This window comes from Mytilus californianus, unplaced genomic scaffold, assembly GCF_021869535.1.
Source record: "Mytilus californianus isolate M0D057914Y unplaced genomic scaffold, xbMytCali1.0.p SCAF_22, whole genome shotgun sequence".
NCBI classification, from domain to species: Eukaryota; Metazoa; Mollusca; class Bivalvia; order Mytilida; family Mytilidae; genus Mytilus; species Mytilus californianus.
This window is the reverse complement of record NW_026262671.1, coordinates 4,722,512-4,742,981: the sequence shown is the minus strand read 5'-3', so window position 1 is coordinate 4,742,981 and position 20,470 is coordinate 4,722,512. Positions and strand designations below refer to the sequence as shown.

Genomic DNA, 20,470 nt, shown 5'->3' with positions numbered 1-20,470 from the left:
TTAAATATGAACACGACTTGATTTTAAGCACGGGTTTGTTTGTGCAGAGGTTCCTTGAATAGAGAATGAGTTTAAACGACTGTTATGTATCAACTCTTCGTGTCATAGAGTTTAGAATTTCATTTCCATATGAAATCTTATCAATTATTAGTAACAACAAAATTGTATTTCTGGCAACTAAAAACAAATGTTTACGTTTTATTTAATGATTTTTATGATCTCACTAGCCCTGCAACACTTAAAATTACAAAAATCATAAATTAAAACAATGAAAACCTATATCGAAGCCCTCCTCTACTTAATATACATATAAAGGCACGTACAATCCTTTGTGCTTGAAGAGTGGCAAGCGCAGGACAAGAAATCAACCAAGATATTTGACTTCTTCTGAGCTAACAGTACGTCAGTGCTTTTATTATTGTCTCGTTTTCACTACATATTTCCTCTTCCTGTGTTCATTAGAACTGAGGCCTTTTAAGGCAACAAGGCGTTGTTCTAACGTACTGCTCAGCAAGGTAAGTATTACTAATTATATGATAATTTTCCCTCACTATGATCAGATTTTTTTTCAACTTTCAAGAAAGATAATTAAAAGGACTTTTCAAACCGTGAGAAAATTGGAAGTTTAAAAATTCACTATTTTCAAACGTTTCTAAAGAAAGATTAAACATAGGAAGAATCTACATAAAACGGACTTCTAAAGCTTATATAAATGAAATAAATATGATAATGATTTTTTAAAATACACAATCACAATGAAAGGACGACTGGAAGATTTGATTGACGGCAACATGTTAGAATTTCTAATTTTGAAATTAATATCCCAAAAACTAAGACCAAGTAAAAAAACATTGATGTATTCATAAAGAAAATTTTTAATTACTTATTAGATATAAGAAGATGTGGTATGAGTGCCAATGAGACAACTCTCCATCCAAGTCAAAATTTATAAAAGTAAACCATTATAGGTCAAAGTACGGTCTTCAACACGGAGCCTTGGCTCACTCCGAACAGTAAGCTATAAAGGGTCCCAACAATTACTAGTGTAAAACCATTCAAACGGGAAAACCAACGGTCTAGTCTATATAAAAAACGAGAAACGAGAAACACTTATGAACCACATCAACAAACGACAACTACTGAACATCAGATTCCTGACTTAGGACAGGTGCAAACAAATGCAGCGGGTTTAAACGTTTTAATGGTACCAAACCTTCACCCTTTTTCTGAAACAATAGTGTAACATCACAACATAGAAAGACACACTATAAAATATCAACTGAAATAGCTTAACTCAATCAAAGGACATATTAACACCAGTGAACATACACTGAACAAATAAATTTGACCTATGATACAATGTAAATACAAAATAAATAAACTAAGGGAAGAATAATAAAAGTAACATGTTATACCGGTATGAAATGTTAAACAATTTAAGAAAAACATTAATATATTCAAAGTATTTTACATCAATTTATACACACAGGAAAAGAATAAATCATTTTTGATTAAATCTCTGCTATCGGAGAAGGCGTAAAAGAAGCTTTAAGCGTATATAGTTCAGAAAATTTCTAAACTCTGTCAAAACCTGGTATATTGACATGATTGTCAAGAGAATTGTTTAGTTATCAAAATTTGTTTTACATCGATTCATGAGAAAAGAGCTAATTCCCGGAATAGCGGAAAAACTCTTATCATGGGCAAATGTAGGAGGACGGAAATAGATATTGAAACTTTAACTTAAACTTTGAACTGTGTTATTATTTTACATCATTAAAACGGAAATTAATATATGTATCATCAATATACCAATTTAAAAAAAAATCTATATATTGGTGATTGGCGATTTGATTATTTTAATACAAATTTAAGAACATTTTCGTTGATTTAATGTGGTTTCTATACAAATGCGCATCTTTTTTTTTTTGAAAGGATCACTTCAGTAATATTTCAGAAAATTTAACAGACAAATGCATTTACTTTTTCCATTTTCAGTTACAGTTCAACGAGCCAAAGTTGCATGCAAAATTTTACCATAATATGTGACATAGCTCATTATTTTACTTTGCCCTTTATAGAATTTTTATTTATGAAAACTGCCGACAGAGTGTTAAGTAATAGCATTTTTAATGTGTTATATATATAGTGTTCGCAAGCTATTACTTGAATGGCAACATATAACATAGTAATAGTTAACTCAAGCGCTCGATTTTTCACTTGAGTAGAATGGTTTCTTATTATGCCACACAACCAATTCATCCAATCAGCATTAAGAACATGTAAAACCTACTCTGGTAAAACAAAGGGCTTTGAACGTTGTGTTAACTAAAACTAGCAATCAAATTTACATGAATGAAACTTTACTGAATGAGTAATGTATTTGGATAATTTTTAGCCCACATTTACGTGTCTATGAATTTGAAATCCTATTTCAGGGTAAATATGCTACTTAGTATGATTATTAAGATGTTTTCTTTCAGAAAATCAGCACTCCGAAAGCTATGTTTAGTTGTAGCGGCGACTTCCGGAATGTCATTTAACTTATGTAAACCTCTCAATATAACAATCATCAAAATGTCATTCATGGGTGAAAGACTAAAAATTTTGTTTCATCTTTTGTTCATAATGCAAAGTTATTAACCTATTATGTCTGTTTGAGTTGCTCACCTAATTTTGTCAATATAACGGAACTATAAACAACTGTCATACAAGTGGGAGATTTCGCTAGCTATAAAACCAGGCTTAACCCACCATATCTTCGGACAAAACATTTCTATGCAGCATTATATTTGATTTTTATAAGGATCAGTTGTTTAACATATAAGACCATGAACGGTCAATATACGAGACTTAAGGGCGAATCCATAATTTTTGAAAGGGGGGGGGGGGGGGGGGGACATAATTCCAGAAAACGGAATATATATTTAAATCGGTATAAATATTGATTTTGTTATCAATAAATTAAAACCCAAATAATTATTATTTTGCAGTTATATATCATATTTGTTTTTCGTTGATCAAGTTGTTTTGAACATACATCAGGCCCGCCGTTAGTTTTCTGGTTGGAATTGTTTTACATTTGTCAATTCGGGGCCTTTTATTATAGCTTGTTGCGCGGTATGGGTTTTGCTTATCACTGAAGGCAATCGGTGACCTATAGTTGCTAACTTCTGCGTCATATCTGAGATTACTATAAAACAGTGTTATAAAGCAATCTCAGTTGGTAATTTTGGTCTCTGGTGGAGAGTCAGTGTCTCGCTGTGAACCATACCACGGCTTCCGAAGATATTTGTATAAAGTATTGCCGATTGACGAACAAATGTCTGCAATGATTTTTTAAAATACACAATCACAATGAAAGGACGACTGGAAGATTTGATTGACGACAACATGTTAGAATTTCCAATTTTGAAATTAATATCCCAAAAACTAAGACCAAGTAAAAAAACATTGATGTACTAGTATTCATAAAGAAAATTTTTAATTACTCATTAGATATAAGAAGATGTGGTATGAGTGCCAATGAGACAACTCTCCATCCAAGTCAAAATTTATAAAAGTAAACCATTATAGGTCAAAGTACGGTCTTCAACACGGAGCCTTGGCTCACTCCGAACAGTAAGCTATAAAGGGCCCCAACAATTACTAGTGTAAAACCATTCAAACGGGAAAACCAACGGTCTAGTCTATATAAAAAACGAGAAACGAGAAACACTTATGAACCACATCAACAAACGACAACTACTGAACATCAGATTCCTGACTTAGGACAGGTGCAAACAAATGCAGCGGGTTTAAACGTTTTAATGGTACCAAACCTTCACCCTTTTTCTGTAACAATAGTGTAACATCACAACATAGAAAGACACACTATAAAATATCAACTGAAATAGCTTAACTCAATCAAAGGACATATTAACACCAGTGAACATACACTGAACAAATACATTTGACCTATGATACAATGTAAATACAAAATAAATAAACTAAGGGAAGAATAATAAAAGTAACATGTTATACCGGTATGGAATGTTAAACAATTTAAGAAAAACATTAATATATTCAAAGTATTTTACATCAATTTATACACACAGGAAAAGAATAAATCATTTTTGATTAAATCTCTGCTATCGGAGAAGGCGTAAAAGAAGCTTTAAGCGTATATAGTTCAGAAAATTTCTAAACTCTGTCAAAACCTGGTATATTGACATGATTGTCAAGAGAATTGTTTAGTTATCAAAATTTGTTTTACATCGATTCATGAGAAAAGAGCTAATTCCCGGAATAGCGGAAAAACTCTTATCATGGGCAAATGTAGGAGGACGGAAATAGATATTGAAACTTTAACTTAAACTTTGAACTGTGTTATTATTTTACATCATTAAAACGGAAATTAATATATGTATCATCAATATACCAATTTAAAAAAAAATCTATATATTGGTGATTGGCGATTTGATTATTTTAATACAAATTTAAGAACATTTTCGTTGATTTAATGTGGTTTCTATACAAATGCGCATCTTTTTTTTTTTGAAAGGATCACTTCAGTAATATTTCAGAAAATTTAACAGACAAATGCATTTACTTTTTCCATTTTCAGTTACAGTTCAACGAGCCAAAGTTGCATGCAAAATTTTACCATAATATGTGACATAGCTCATTATGTTACTTTGCCCTTTATAGAATTTTTATTTATGAAAACTGCCGACAAAGTGTTAAGTAATAGCATTTTTAATGTGTTATATATATAGTGTTCGCAAGCTATTACTTGAATGGCAACACATAACATAGTAATAGTTAACTCAAGCGCTCGATTTTTCACTTGAGTAGAATGGTTTCTTATTATGCCACACAACCAATTCATCCAATCAGCATTAAGAACATGTAAAACCTACTCTGGTAAAACAAAGGGCTTTGAACGTTGTGTTAACTAAAACTAGCAATCAAATTTACATGAATGAAACTTTACTGAATGAGTAATGTATTTGGATAATTTTTAGCCCACATTTACGTGTCTATGAATTTGAAATCCTATTTCAGGGTAAATATGTTACTTAGTATGATTATTAAGATGTTTTCTTTCAGAAAATCAGCACTCCGAAAGCTATGTTTAGTTGTAGCGGCGACTTCCGGAGTGTCATTTAACTTATGTAAACCTCTCAATATAACAATCATCAAAATGTCATTCATGGGTGAAAGACTAAAAATTTTGTTTCATCTTTTGTTCATAATGCAAAGTTATTAACCTATTATGTCTGTTTGAGTTGCTCACCTAATTTTGTCAATATAACGGAACTATAAACAACTGTCATACAAGTGGGAGATTTCGCTAGCTATAAAACCAGGCTTAACCCACCATATCTTCGGACAAAACATTTCTATGCAGCATTATATTTGATTTTTATAAGGATCAGTTGTTTAACATATAAGACCATGAACGGTCAATATACGAGACTTAAGGGCGAATCCATAATTTTTGAAAGGGGGGGGGGGGACATAATTCCAGAAAACGGAATATATATTTAAATCGGTATAAATATTGATTTTGTTATCAATAAATTAAAACCCAAATAATTATTCATTTGCAGTTATATATCATATTTGTTTTTCGTTGATCAAGTTGTTTTGAACATACATCAGGCCCGCCGTTAGTTTTCTGGTTGGAATTGTTTTACATTTGTCAATTCGGGGCCTTTTATTATAGCTTGTTGCGCGGTATGGGTTTTGCTTATCACTGAAGGCAATCGGTGACCTATAGTTGCTAACTTCTGCGTCATATCTGAGATTACTATAAAACAGTGTTATAAAGCAATCTCAGTTGGTAATTTTGGTCTCTGGTGGAGAGTCAGTGTCTCGCTGTGAACCATACCACGGCTTCCGAAGATATTTGTATAAAGTATTGCCGATTGACGAACAAATGTCTGCAATGATTTTTTAAAATACACAATCACAATGAAAGGACGACTGGAAGATTTGATTGACGACAACATGTTAGAATTTCCAATTTTGAAATTAATATCCCAAAAACTAAGACCAAGTAAAAAAACATTGATGTACTAGTATTCATAAAGAAAATTTTTAATTACTCATTAGATATAAGAAGATGTGGTATGAGTGCCAATGAGACAACTCTCCATCCAAGTCAAAATTTATAAAAGTAAACCATTATAGGTCAAAGTACGGTCTTCAACACGGAGCCTTGGCTCACTCCGAACAGTAAGCTATAAAGGGCCCCAACAATTACTAGTGTAAAACCATTCAAACGGGAAAACCAACGGTCTAGTCTATATAAAAAACGAGAAACGAGAAACACTTATGAACCACATCAACAAACGACAACTACTGAACATCAGATTCCTGACTTAGGACAGGTGCAAACAAATGCAGCGGGTTTAAACGTTTTAATGGTACCAAACCTTCACCCTTTTTCTGTAACAATAGTGTAACATCACAACATAGAAAGACACACTATAAAATATCAACTGAAATAGCTTAACTCAATCAAAGGACATATTAACACCAGTGAACATACACTGAACAAATACATTTGACCTATGATACAATGTAAATACAAAATAAATAAACTAAGGGAAGAATAATAAAAGTAACATGTTATACCGGTATGGAATGTTAAACAATTTAAGAAAAACATTAATATATTCAAAGTATTTTACATCAATTTATACACACAGGAAAAGAATAAATCATTTTTGATTAAATCTCTGCTATCGGAGAAGGCGTAAAAGAAGCTTTAAGCGTATATAGTTCAGAAAATTTCTAAACTCTGTCAAAACCTGGTATATTGACATGATTGTCAAGAGAATTGTTTAGTTATCAAAATTTGTTTTACATCGATTCATGAGAAAAGAGCTAATTCCCGGAATAGCGGAAAAACTCTTATCATGGGCAAATGTAGGAGGACGGAAATAGATATTGAAACTTTAACTTAAACTTTGAACTGTGTTATTATTTTACATCATTAAAACGGAAATTAATATATGTATCATCAATATACCAATTTAAAAAAAAATCTATATATTGGTGATTGGCGATTTGATTATTTTAATACAAATTTAAGAACATTTTCGTTGATTTAATGTGGTTTCTATACAAATGCGCATCTTTTTTTTTTTGAAAGGATCACTTCAGTAATATTTCAGAAAATTTAACAGACAAATGCATTTACTTTTTCCATTTTCAGTTACAGTTCAACGAGCCAAAGTTGCATGCAAAATTTTACCATAATATGTGACATAGCTCATTATTTTACTTTGCCCTTTATAGAATTTTTATTTATGAAAACTGCCGACAAAGTGTTAAGTAATAGCATTTTTAATGTGTTATATATATAGTGTTCGCAAGCTATTACTTGAATGGCAACACATAACATAGTAATAGTTAACTCAAGCGCTCGATTTTTCACTTGAGTAGAATGGTTTCTTATTATGCCACACAACCAATTCATCCAATCAGCATTAAGAACATGTAAAACCTACTCTGGTAAAACAAAGGGCTTTGAACGTTGTGTAAACTAAAACTAGCAATCAAATTTACATGAATGAAACTTTACTGAATGAGTAATGTATTTGGATAATTTTTAGCCCACATTTACGTGTCTATGAATTTGAAATCCTATTTCAGGGTAAATATGCTACTTAGTATGATTATTAAGATGTTTTCTTTCAGAAAATCAGCACTCCGAAAGCTATGTTTAGTTGTAGCGGCGACTTCCGGAATGTCATTTAACTTATGTAAACCTCTCAATATAACAATCATCAAAATGTCATTCATGGGTGAAAGACTAAAAATTTTGTTTCATCTTTTGTTCATAATGCAAAGTTATTAACCTATTATGTCTGTTTGAGTTGCTCACCTAATTTTGTCAATATAACGGAACTATAAACAACTGTCATACAAGTGGGAGATTTCGCTAGCTATAAAACCAGGCTTAACCCACCATATCTTCGGACAAAACATTTCTATGCAGCATTATATTTGATTTTTATAAGGATCAGTTGTTTAACATATAAGACCATGAACGGTCAATATACGAGACTTAAGGGCGAATCCATAATTTTTGAAAGGGGGGGGGGGGGGGGGGGGACATAATTCCAGAAAACGGAATATATATTTAAATCGGTATAAATATTGATTTTGTTATCAATAAATTAAAACCCAAATAATTATTATTTTGCAGTTATATATCATATTTGTTTTTCGTTGATCAAGTTGTTTTGAACATACATCAGGCCCGCCGTTAGTTTTCTGGTTGGAATTGTTTTACATTTGTCAATTCGGGGCCTTTTATTATAGCTTGTTGCGCGGTATGGGTTTTGCTTATCACTGAAGGCAATCGGTGACCTATAGTTGCTAACTTCTGCGTCATATCTGAGATTACTATAAAACAGTGTTATAAAGCAATCTCAGTTGGTAATTTTGGTCTCTGGTGGAGAGTCAGTGTCTCGCTGTGAACCATACCACGGCTTCCGAAGATATTTGTATAAAGTATTGCCGATTGACGAACAAATGTCTGCAAAGCAAATAATGTTTTGGTCAGGCTACATTTTTCATTTGCCTGGCCAGATGTCAGGCACAAATTTCATACTTTCAAGAAGACTGGTCATATGATCATATTACTACATTACGATTTGTAAATGGAAAATATTTTCTATGAAGCATTTTATTTTTATTTTTGAAGATCAGCTGTTTAACATAATTCAACATACAAGACTTAGGTGCGGGTCCAGGATTTGTTTATAGAGCGTTATTTTAGCAAAACGGAATATGTACCGCGGTAATTAAGAGCAATAAAATTGAGAATGGAAATGGGGAATATGTCAAAGAGACAACAACCCGACCAAAGAGCAGACAACAGCAGAAGGCCACCAATGGGTCTTCAACGCAGCGAGAAAATCCCGCACCCGGAGGTGGTCCTCAGCTGGCCCCTAAATAAAATGTGTACTTGTTCAGTGAAAATGGACGTCACACTAAACTCCAAAACATATAAATGAACTAAAATTAAAAAAAACATGCAAGACTAACAAAGGCCAGAGGCTCCTGACTTGGCGGGACAGGCGCAAAAATGCGGCGGGGTTAAACATGTTTTGTGAGATCTCAACCCTCCCCCTATACCTCTAGCAAATGTAGAATAAAGAAACACATAGCAATACGCACAGTAAAACTCAGTTTAAAAGAAGTCCGAGTCCGATGTCAGAATAGGTAACAAAAGGAACTAAGCAAAATGACAATGATACATAAATGATCAAAGGACTACTAGCAGTTACTGACATGCCAGCTCCAGACCTCAATTAAACTGATTGAAAGATTATGTCTTCATCATATGAAAATCAAGTACAATCCCTCCCGTTAGGGGTTTAGTATCATACCATCATAAAATACAGGAGGAGAAAAAAACCCATATCATGCCAACAACTGGGTTTAGAATAAATGTGTTTATTTCCGATGCAAAGACCCTATGAGTGAATCAATATTAATACCAAAATATGCAATCCTTAATGACTTGACTACAGTATCGTAACTATATCCTTTCCGAATAAGTCTGTTTAAAGGTTTGGTTAGCTTTTGATGTGAAATTTTTTTAACGTTTTTATGTTAAAAAATCATATAAATCGTGAGAAACATGAGAAATGTTTTTATCAAAAGGCGGCTTACGCCATCTGCGTCCCCCTTGATCCGCCACTGCGTCTGCAACCTTGTCATAAAAATTTCCGGAAACAATTCCTGAAACGAGTTGTATATTATGTGCATTAGTTTCCCGCCCCATGTCAAAATATGTTTTCAGTTACGATTGACGGCTTGTGACAGAAATGACAATAACAGACAGTTTTGGTCAAACATACACCAAGGTGTATTCAAGATTTTGTGACTACACAAAGAAGTATGTTAAAATAAGACGTGCATTTTGAAAATATTGGTCCGAGGTTGTCATAGATGATAGACATAGGATACTGGATAGTTTTTCCAAGGATTTGTATATCTTACTATAATACAAATCCTTGGTTCTTCCAAACAGCAGTGAAATACACACATGTAATTATCATAATTTCCCAGTATATGTATCTGATATTACGACCTATTTAACGTAGTAGGAAAATTTTAAGAAGAACAGAAGTTTTCATATCTAATGATATGAGTTGTCTCCCCTTAAAGGTGATGTACTTGTTTGTTTGAATTAAATGGGGAGTCCTTAATTTCTCAGTCTGTGCCAAAAAAATTTTCAGCTACTAGCCAAAACCACCAAAATCATAAGTTTTTACTACATGTATATGTTAAAACAAAATTTCTGTAAATTTTCACTTGCCCTAATGAATTTTAACTAGTCTCTGGCACCGGGCTAGTGGTTAAAGGCACAGACTGATTTCTGTATTCTTTTAAATTTCATGTAATTTTTTTATCTTTAAAAATAGATTATTTTGTAAAATTCTAATGAAAATAATTTTACTATTATTTCTTCTGTATTTGATTTTTGTTCATAAATTATTAGTTCTTTTCTGTAAACAGTATTTTAATACCTAATGGATTCTTTTATTTTCATCAGTTATTCTTTATACTTTTGTACCCCATAATGCATTATTCTCTATCCTTTATTTTTTTACTCCATTTTCCAAGTTTTCTCTATTCATTACATTTTTTGCTATTATTCTCTTTTCAGTAAACCCAATCCCAACCCTCATATGTTATCAGGTTATAGAAAATCCAGAGCCTTTCCCTTAGTACTCTTATATTTGACAATTACAGTGCTAATGATAATGCTAGTTTTAAATAAAGGTATTAGCTCATAAAAGAAAAATATAGACCTATTCAAGTACATCTTGTAGGGTGCGCTCAACTTTTCTCAGCAGGATGTTTATTAGATTGTTAAGGTTTTTGAGGACTTTTTTGTAAACAAACGCCTATGCACAATATGGACAAACAAAAGTGAGTAATTTATTTTTTTAATCTTTTTGGTTTTGTTATTGTCCAGCCTGCGACTTTTGTCGCAGAAAGCTCGACATAGGGATAGTGATCCGGCGGCGGCGTTAGCTAACTTCTTAAAAGCTTTATATTTTAGAAGGTGGAAGACCTGGATGCTTCATACTTTGTATATAGATGCCTCATGTTACGAAGTTTCCGTCAGTCACATGTCCAATGTCCTTGACCTCATTTTCATGGTTCAGCGACTACTTGAAAAAAAAGTTAAGATTTTTTGGAATGTTAAATTCTCTCTTATTATAAGTAATAGGGTAACTATATTTGGTATGTGCGTACCTTGCAAGGTCCTCATGCCCGTCAGATAGTTTTCACTTGACCTCGACCTCATTTCATGGATCAGTGAACAAGGTTAAGTTTTCGTGGTCAAGTCCATATCTGAGATACTATAAGCAATAGGTCTACTATATTTGGTGAATGTAATGATAGTAAGGGGTACATGTCCAACTGGCAGGTGTCATCTGACCTTGACCTCATTTTCATGGTTCAGTGGTCATAGTTTAGTTTTTGTGTTTTGGTCTGTTTTTCTAATACTGTATGCAGTAGGTCAACTATATTTGGCATATGGAAATATTTAATGATGTACATGTCAGTCTGGCAGGTTTTATTTGACCTTGACCTCATTTTCATGGTTCATTGCTTATGTTACGTTTTTGTGTTTTGGTCTGTTTTTCTTACACTTTAAGCAATAGGTCAACTATATTTGGTGTATGGAATGATTGTAAGGTGTATATGTCTAGCTGGCAGGTGTCATTCCACCTTGACCTCATTTTCATGGTTCAGTGGTCAAAGTTAAGATTTTGAGTTTTGGTCTTTTTTTCTAATACTATATGCAACAGGTCAACTATATTTGGTGTATGGAAATATTTTATGATCTTTATGTCAGTAGCGCAGTTTTTATTTGACCTTGACCTCATTTTCACAGTTCATTGCTCAGTGTTAAGTTTTTGTGTTTTGGTCTGTTTTTCTTAAACTATAAGCAATAGGTCAACTATATTTGTTGTATGGAAGAATTGTTAGCTGTACATGCCTGTCTGGCATGGTTCATCTGACCTTGACCTCATTTCCATGGTTCATTGGTCAATGTTTAGTTTTCTTGGTTAATGTTAAGTTTATGTGACAGTTGTAAGAAAGCTTTATATTTAGGACTATCAACACAATATCAATGATTAGTAAAGAAGGCGAGACATTTCAGCGTGTGCACTCTTGTAAATTAGGCCGTTAGTTTTCTCAATTGAATTGTTTCATATTTTTAATGTTGGGGCCTTTTATAGCTGACCATACAGTATGGATTTTTGTCCTAGTTGAAGGCGGTAAGGTTGCCTATAATTGCTTACATCCACTTCATTTGAACTTTGGTGGATAGTTGTCTCGTTGGCAATCATACCATATCTCCTTATTTTTATATTATTCATATTCATGAAAATCTCTGTAATAAAGTCTGTGGATTTTCCATAAAAATCTTGGCTTCATTTACCACAAAATCAACATTTTCTATTAAATGCAATAAAACAATTAGCCATGATTATTGTGAACAATGTTTTCCTTTGTGAAGTGCATACATGTGATGGACTGTGAAACTCAGATCAGGAGATTGGGAAATTTTGGTCTGGAGATTAGGACTCAGATCAGGAGGTTTTTAATCGACATAAATTTGGTCGTAAATGTAACTGTGTGCTGTAAAAATTGTCTTTTAAAGTGTGTTTTCTTCAACTTTCCATCCAATGTATTATGTTTATAGTACCCTTGTACTTGTAAAGTTTCTCTATTTTATATTCTACATGTTCAATCTAACATTCTTTTTTTTTTAGTATGTTCTTTAAATTTTTTACTTCATATCTTTTATAATAGTTTTTATTTGCATATTCAGAAACTTATTCAATCTAGAAATAAGGGTCATAGTTATTATGTAAATTTCAATTTAAGCCTTGAAAGGAAGTATAGAACCCTCAAATAATTTTCAAATTTTTATATTTTTTTATTTGTCCTAAGCCATTTAAAATCATTTAATTACCATCCTTTTATGATTATTTGTTCAATTTATATTTTATTTATATTCTTTTAAAAATTTTCATTACTTTCCTTTAAATCAAGGGAAATAACCCAATAAATACACAAAGTTTTTATTATACAACGGCAGTTAGCCTGAGGTAAAAATCGTTGATTACCAGTATGTGTGACACCCAAGCTGACAAGTAAAGCCATATAATTATGCATGTTAATTGATTTACAGGTAAAATATAACTTCAGGTAATGTCGTTACACCAGATGTCTGAGATGATATGTTGGGCAGAAATTTTTCATTCATGAAAAATTTCATACACAGGATTTTTTTCTCTTCAACGGGAGGTCGGGAGGAGACCCCTGAAAACGGGATTATTGTACTCCCGTCGGGAGGTTCACATGTATGTAAGTGTACAAAATGGCACATCTCTTTTATTGAGTATGTTTGCTGTTATTGTCTGGCCTGCTACAAAAGTGGCAATATGCGAGACTTCTAAAGGTATTATTATCTGGCAGTGGCGGCGGCATAAATTATTTGTTTAAAGCTTTTCGTTTCAGAAGGACAAAACCTGGATGTATTTTAGTTTTTGATTTTGCTATTTGATAATAAAGACTTTCTGTTTTGAATTTTCCTTGAGATACCAGGAGTTTGGTATTTTTGCTATTTTACTTCATACCTTGTATGCAGATACCTTATGTTAAGAAGTTTCCATCTGTCATATATCCATTGACCTTGACCTCATTTTCATGGTTGAGCGACTGCTTGATAAAAAATCATTGTTTTTGTTGTCATGTGAATTTCTCACTTATGAGTAATAGGATAACTATATAAAGTATATATATATATGGGTTCCTTGTAACATCTACATGTCAGTCATACAGAATTCAAGTGACCTTGACCTGATTTTCCAGGCCTCTACAATAACTTATTTTTCAACTTGCCCAATGGACAAGTACATACCAAAACTAACTTGTCCGAATGGAATTGTAACTTGTCCAAAATAAACCTTTATATTTTTTTGCATTTTAGGTTGATTCAATGAACAACATGAATTAAAACAATAGAACAGAATTTGATTTATATCTCTTGATATCCTTTTTCAAAAAATATGAGCCCAGAAAAACTGAATCTAGTCCAGTCTAGTCACAGGACTTCGGTTCTAGTTTTCATCAATGCCAAAGTCTCATCAGACTCTGCACAAAAGGCACAGAGTGGTAGGCCTGTCAGTCTACACTCATTTGGTTTGTATCCTGGTCTTTTAAGTTGATAACCCCCAAGGGTGACTGGGGAATAGAAGTATGGTCATCATTGGTCTTCCTCCGACCGGCAGTAAAACCCTTGCTAAAGTGGGGCGTCCGTTTGGCTGTGCGGGATGTACAGATTTGCAGCCATGCCTGGTCAGAATAGGGACGTTAAATCTGATGCCTCGTGTAAAGAGAGTGCCACACTCTTTGCACGTTAAGAACCCTTGCAACAACTCTTTGAGGGGTCCGTAGGTGACCTGTTGCAAGGCTAAATTTCTGTCCCTATCCAATATACCCTCATTTCCCGTGGCAGTCTAAATTTCTCCGACCTTAACCCCGGACGCCCCTCTTACAGAACCTACCTATTGTACTTATTGTTAATTTGTTCTCGTCCTGAATATGCATGAAATATTTGCCACTGGACATTAAGCAACCAACAATCAATCAATCATCAATTTAAGTTGATAAAATATTGATTATTATGATTAATGCCTTACTACAATCAGCTTTGTTTTTAATATGTCAAAATGTTAATTCAAACACAATCAAATATTGTTTTGTCTAAATATGATCAAATATGATTTTATGAATTTTATGGTCAAAAAATTTATCATATATTTATCATAAAGCAAGAGTATAACTAGGAAAACAGGTACTGGTTTGTCTTGGTCCCGAAATGTCTCCAACGATGCCGAACTGTCTAATAAACATGAAGCCATTTGTTTCTGTGACGGTGCCGAACTGTCTTGTTACCTTATCTACATGGTAAGACTGGTTTCCTATGCTTTTATCTATTTTTAAAGTATCTGACAAAGAACCAGTTTTAAATTATCGATCGCAAGTAAACATTGTTATGCGTTTACTTTTCTACATTGGCTAGAGGTATAGGGGGAGGGTTGAGATCTCATAAACATGTTTAACCCCGCCGCATTTTTGCGCCTGTCCCAAGTCAGGAGCCTCTAGCCTTTGTTAGTCTTGTATTATTTTTAATTTTAGTTTCTTGTGTACAATTTGGAGTTTAGTATGGCGTTCATTATCACTGAACTAGTATATATATTTGTTTAGGGGCCAGCTGAAGGACGCCTCCGGGTGCGGGAATTTCTCGCTGCATTGAAGACCTGTTGGTGACCTTCTGCTGTTGTCTGTTCTATGGTCGGGTTGTTGTCTCTTTGACACATTACCCATTTCCATTCTCAATTTTATGTCAAATAAATATTTGTTTTTATCTTCTTTTCTTGTTTTTGTTTTGTTTATTACTTTGATCATCAAAGTTGGATTTAATTTATTTTCAACAGAATGATTTTTACTTGTCCCGTTGGACAAGCTTGATGTGGCTTTTACTTGCCCAACCTTTTTTTCCTCTGGTACGGGACAATTGGACAAGCGTTATTGTCGAGCCCTGTTTTCAAGGTTCATTGGTAAATTTTAAGTTTTTATGGTTTGGTCTGTTTTTTAAGTACATTTACTATAAGCCAGTGTGAAGCATCACCACCAGATATAGGTTCCCCTGACACAAAGAAACAATGATTAAAAAAAAGTATCTATTCTATTCCCTGTACAGTAAAAAACTATTTGCAGTACAATTTATCCGCTTTTTTATTTACATGAATTTCTCTCAAAACAATAGTTTAATAAAATAAATTTAATTTCAAAATACAGAGTTGTTCAACTTCAAGCTGAAATATGATACAACTTTGTTCTACGAAAATGTCAGTTGAATAGTTGAAGGATAAATGTGTTTTAGCAAGTTTGAATTCATCACATGCTTCTTTGAACAGATACTGATGATTTGATGAGAGAGAAAGCAAATTAGGGATGATAATCAGCCCTAATTAGTAGCTACATTATTAGGAATTAGTATCACATCACTTTACTCAGTTGGAAAGCAAGTCCTTGGAAACGTCCGTTGTCGTCAAGCTCTATCAGCAACAATAGCAGGGGGAATTAATTAGGTGTCGCTACAGTCGTCTGTGACGTCAAAAAGTCCGCCAAATCAATCGGCTAAAGGATTGACGTTTAAAGTATTTATTTCAACTTGTCATGCTTTTATTATAATTGAATTTTAAAATCTGTAGGTTTTGCACCCAATATAGATTCAATACGTCATACAAACATTATCAAAAATAGCTTGTTATTGCTATTTCTTTATCCTGTCCGTTCTTAAAAATTTCAGCCATCTTTTTTGTTCGCCAAAAACATCGATTTTTCATAACTTGACGTTTGCGTATCCGAATACGGAAGAGAATGGTAATAATCTTAAATGAAACCGGGTAAACTATTTCAAATTTCTACACAATTTTGAAGCCATCATTTTTTACTAGTATACATCAATTTTGGTGACCACCAGTCATGTCAATTTGAACCCTGTTTTGGCTGCGTTTCTACAGTAAAGTTCAACTTCTTTTCATTGTACCTGTTTCCAAAGTACTCTAAAATACTGATTTATTATAGATATGAATGAAATTGTGATTAAGAATTGTTGTTTTTATCAATTCCATACGATACCTCCATTTTAAAGTAATTAAAACCCTTTTTGATCCCCTACACAAATTGACGGTGACATTGTTTTCTTTTTCAACATACGTCATATAACGTTTACAAAATATGGGTCAGGGTCATGTGCATAGTGAAAATTTACACATTGGACAAGTGAAACAACAAACAAAGTTCTTCTTTATGGCGTTTGAAACTATAGGTCTAAGAAAATTTCATTTATACTGGAAGCAAATATGACAAATTAATGGTGGCCTATGGATAAACAAAAGCACAAAATAGCAATAGAAAATGCATTGCAAAGAAAATTTCTGGAGGAAAAAACATATGAAAAAGGAAATGAAGGTCAGTTAATTATATTTATATTTTATAAGTTAAAAACCTTGCTTATTAATTATCTCTTTACTAAGTAAGACTGTAAGCTACATTATTAAGAGCAAACACTAGCTTTTCTAGTCAAACAAAAAATTAATTTATAAAGGTGTTCTTACAAAATTGAATTTATTCAAATGGCGAATTCTTGTCAAATTTAATCATCATTGATTATTATTAAAGTAAAATGCACAAGATTTGTCATACCAACTTTCATTTCTGAGATTAATATCTAATTATTCAGGTAAAATATACAATACTTTGTTTATAAATATGTAAAGCAGCAGATACAGCAACCTGAAGAGAAGATTAGCCCCATTTAAGGCATTTTTTTTTCAAAAAGTTTTACTTTCATAATCTATAAAATACCCTGAGAAATTGAACAAAGGCTACTGTGAAAGCTAATCAAATAGCTGAATTTTACAATAATAATGATTTTAAAATTCAAAATTATGTCACTTTCACTTATAATTTTAAGCATTATTTTTTTACAGAATTTTTGTCATTTTTTTGGTAAACTTTTCCTTTTTCTGTAGGATATTTTCTAGGCAGTACTGTACTGTTCAACTAAGAAACATAGACTTGAGTTAAAAGGCTTTTTTACTTTGAAGAAACTAAATTTTGACTCTTGGTCCCACTTTATTAAAATATAAAATATAAATGGTCAGTACTATTTTTTTTATATTTAAATTGTATACAGTATGTTTTATTGCATTAAACATTGCTAGCAGTAGTTAAAAAAAATCCATTAGGAGTGATCCCATATCCCATTATAAAAATTGCAAACTGAAAGTAAATTTCATCAGCCAGAGCTAATTTATATCAATTCAGCTAGGTTTCTAGATCTAATTTTTACCAATTTTTTGTCTTTTAATTTTTACCTGTAATCCTTCTCTGAAAAGTAGGGAAGTATCTCTTCTTAATATTATAATAACATAGTTGTTAATCGACTTTCTTTTATTTTCTTCTTGATTTTTGTAAAATAAACTCCTTTTTATTCATTTTGGTGGGTTTTTATTTTTGACTGGTGATATCAAGGGGAGATAACCACTTGCACAAATCGGCAAAAAAACCACTGCTTCGTGTTGAACATAACTTGACGTTTGCGTATCCAAAACTGTATTGCCTAGATATTCATATCGAGTGTTTGTCTTAATGAGATGCTTTATTAAATTTAAATTCAGCCCATCATTTTTAGTTTCCTCGAAAATATTTAGATTTTTCGATCAGGAGCCTTGGCAATTTTCACACAAACTTCAAGTTTGAAGATAAAATAAAGAATAAAGGACTTTGAGTTGATGTGTAAGTTTTGACGAGTTTAAACTAAGTATATTCAAGATTATTTTGATCAATAAGTTTTTACCATGACAGTGGTATTTTAGTGAGTAAAAGTGAGGTTTGTCTAATCCGTAGTTTTACTGAATTTTCACGGTCACGTGACTCTATTGTTGCTGATAGACTTGGGGTCAAACCGTGACCTGCTTTCCAACTGTACTTGTCAGCAAAACGTAGAATAAAATGGAAATAAGAAGAATTTGACCTTTGTCCCCACCACTTAAGGGTACATATTACCGGTAGGGATGCTTCTCAATGATAGCAATAGGTCGACTATATTTGGTGCCTGGAATGATTGTAAGGTATACCTGTCTGTCTGGTAGGTATCATCTGACCATAACCTCACTTTCATTTTTCATTGGTCAATGTTAATGTTTTTGTGTTACATATAATATAAAAATAAGGAGATGAGGTATGATTGCCAATGAGACAACTATCCACCAAAGTTCAAGTAAAGTGGACGTAAGCGATTATAGGCAAAAATTTGTTGAAATGTTGTGAGCACTTATCCCTTGGCAAGTTAATTAAGTTTCCGAAAAAAAAGTTACTTGCCCTGAATTTCCCAATAAATATTGAAGTATTCTACTGTAAGCCTGTATGATTCTTAAAACTGTTTTGTTGTACACAATGTGAGTCCAGGTCAGTTCGCCCTGATTCACGTTCGCCCTAATACCTGTTTGCCCAGAGTCCATTCACCCTGATTTTTATTGTTGTCAAGTTGCATAATCATGATAATGTTTATTATTAAACAGAGTATGTTAAAAAAAAATTGAGAATGGAAATGGGGAATGTGTCAAATAGACAACAAACCGACCAAAGAGCAGAAAACAGCAGAAGGCCACCAATGGGACTTCAACACAGCTAGAAAATTCCGCTTCCGGAGGTGGGCTTCAGCTGGCCCCTAAACAAAAATGTGTTCTATTTCAGTGAAAATGGACGTCATACTAAACTCCAAAACATATAAATGAACTAAACTTAAAAATCATACAAGACTAACAAAGGCCAGAGGCTCCTGACTTGGGACAGGTGCAAAAATGTGGTTTGTTTGTTAAAAAATTCGCAGAATTTTTGTATAGTTGCAACCAAAAAATTATTTACCTCGGATTTGCATAGTAGAGTACTGGAATACAATGTACTTATCTTTATTGATATTTGTTAATAGTTTTAATAATTCTTGCCAGTCAATCTATGCAGTATAATAATAAATGAACTTATAAGTATAGGGGGAGGGTTGAGATCTCACAAAACATGTTTAACCCCACCGCATTTTTGCGCCTGTCCCAAGTCAGAAGCCTCTGAGTGGCCTTTGTTAGTCTTGTCTGTTTTTTAATTTTTGTCTCGCTTGACGGAGTCAATAAGCGAGACATAGGTATGCTGTTTCCGGCGTCGGCGGCGTCAACAATGTATTAGTTTGTGATTAGGTCTAGTTCATGGTGAACCACAAGTTGTAGGTCAATGATATTTGGTATACAGTTGTATTAGCATTGGCACATCTCATTTCCATGGAGATTATTTGGACCTGCCCCCTCAGTCATGGTCTATTGACTTTGAAACTTTTGCTTATTTTATATGTATTAGTTTGTGATTAGGTCAGTTTATGGGGAACAATTAGTGGTTGGTCAATGATATTTGGTATACAGTTGTATTAGCATTGGCACATCTCATTTCCATGGAGATTATTTGGCCCTGCCCCCTCAGTTATGGTCTATTGACTTTGAAACTTTTGCTTATTTTACATGTATTAGTTTGTGATTAGGTCAGTTTATGAGGAACCATTAGTGGTAGGCCAATGATATTTGGTATGCAGTTGTATAAGCATTGGTATGTCTCATTTCCATGGAGATTATTTGACTCAGCCCCCTTAGTCATGGTCAATTGACTTTGAAAATTTTGCTTAGTTAACAAGTAATGTATTAGTTTGTGATTAGGTCAGTTCAAGGGGAACCATTAGTGGTAGGCCAATGTTAATTGGTACTCAGTTTTATAAGCATTAGCACATCTCATTTCAATGGAGAATATTTGGCCC

The 20,470-nt window shown here is 33.0% G+C and overlaps 1 long non-coding RNA gene across 1 annotated transcript in view; it reads left to right on the top strand.

Moving 5' to 3' along the window:
• The first annotated feature begins 435 nt into the window (after positions 1–435).
• Positions 436–20,470, top strand: part of LOC127732156 (uncharacterized) — a 47,452-nt gene continuing 27,417 nt past the window's right edge. The window contains exon 1 of the long non-coding RNA XR_007996086.1: positions 436–515. This is a non-coding gene — a long non-coding RNA (uncharacterized LOC127732156). The remainder of the gene's footprint in view (positions 516–20,470) is intronic.